This window comes from Manduca sexta, chromosome 24, assembly GCF_014839805.1.
Source record: "Manduca sexta isolate Smith_Timp_Sample1 chromosome 24, JHU_Msex_v1.0, whole genome shotgun sequence".
Lineage (NCBI taxonomy): Eukaryota > Metazoa > Arthropoda > Insecta > Lepidoptera > Sphingidae > Manduca > Manduca sexta.
Genome location: NC_051138.1, coordinates 15,153,388 through 15,155,225, shown reverse-complemented (window position 1 = coordinate 15,155,225; position 1,838 = coordinate 15,153,388).

Sequence of the window (1,838 nt, the reverse complement as noted above, 5' to 3'; positions counted from 1 at the left end):
CACCCTCAAAATTCCTATAGAGATCTTTTCACATTTCCTCACGATGTTTTCCTTCACCGTTAAAGCAAGCGATCATTTACAAAGAAATCACACATGGTGTGTGCCCTTGAATTTGAACCTACGGACAATCGTCTCGGCAGTCCGTTCTACTCTCAACTAGGCTATCGCCACTTCTAATGTCATCTATGTTTCATGATTGTTCAAAATATTTAAATATCCAGCTAAATGTCGGCAAAATTGTATTATGTCAAATATTAAACAAGATTTGTCTAACCTATTTATATTTTTATAGCATTAAAAGAAAACAACAAGAAACATTCCATCATTTGATAAACAGCAATAAAGATAACATCCCACCTTACGTAAGCAACATTAGATTTGCATAAAACACGAGGCAACCACAATTATCCTTTTTAGTCTTCGCCGGCGTAAACATTAATTGTGATTAATCTGACCCTATTCATGTTTTCCACGTGACGAATAATAAGGAAAAAACATTTGCGGGTTTTCTGACGATATTTGGGGTGGTCACAAGGTCAGACAGATGGAATTAGATCAAAATATACGTTTTTTGATTTGTGATAATTAAATGACTAGCGTATTATTTATATCAAACTTTTCTATGTTTTTCGGATTTATATTATAACTAAGTTGGTTCGACCTGGAATTTTCGCACAATATGGATAAGTAGCGGGAACAAGGATAGACAGTTTAAGACAGGTCCGTCTGGAAATCTTTGGGGGAGTCTCATGTTTAGGTGTGGACTTTATGTGGCTGATGATGATGATGATGATGGATAAACTCGCCCTACCACACCATTCGACGCAACTGGTACATTTGCGCCTCTGCATACCACTTCGAGGGTAAAGGCGTAAACTTATGTACGTATGTATGAAAAATTCATGTCCCTCTTGAATTTTCTATATTACAAGTTACTACAGGTGTAAAGAATCTTTTGTCTTATTGAAACTAATGACGAGACGAGCATGCTGCTCGCTTGAATGCTCCCAATACTACCACCCATAAACAATAGCAACACCATACAGAACTTTGACGTATAAATCATCGCGTAGTACTCTTCTGTGCTCGTCAATCTGAGACACAATGTGATAGTCTCATAATGCTCTCATTTTGTTGGTGCTAGGGTATATTTAATATCTACTCGGATACCGACCACCGCACACAAGTTGTTAAAACCCGCCATAGTGGTCCACGTAGTCTGTTGCTGTTACGGGCTCAGCCTGTGTATATCGGGTTCCAGCAAGCCGGTAATTGTGTCGACTGCCAAGGGTTGATCATCTCTCGACAGTCGACATTCTTTTGAACCCCACTCCACTTACCAAGATGCAATGGGTCTCTTTATCGTGCTCGTATAAAAAAAATGTCCAGTACTTACACTGGCTTCAATTTCACCCAAACCTAAACACAGCAGTACATGCAGACTGATACTTAGCGGTAAAAAGAGACATTACGGTAGTGCCTACCCAGACGGACCATCGCATACGAGAGTTCTACCACCAGTCAGCAGAACTTGATGTTAAAGAACCACCACAGCCAATAAAACAAAGAGTAACAGTGGCAAAGGGTCCTTATAACCCGACTCCTGCCGGACTTCCCTTTCATACTTTATATAAAATCTAAATTATCAAACGATTTTCGGATCGCTTTCATGCATATGAGTACCTATATGTTGTGTTAGGTTCTCTTTAGGAAAATTGTACCCTTCGTCTGCATAGTAACCATTAAGAAAGACGGATAATGATTGAAAACGCGGGAAGGGTATGAGGCCTCTGGGATCGAAAAAGAAGTGGATCTACTGGAAATTGGTCTTACATCCG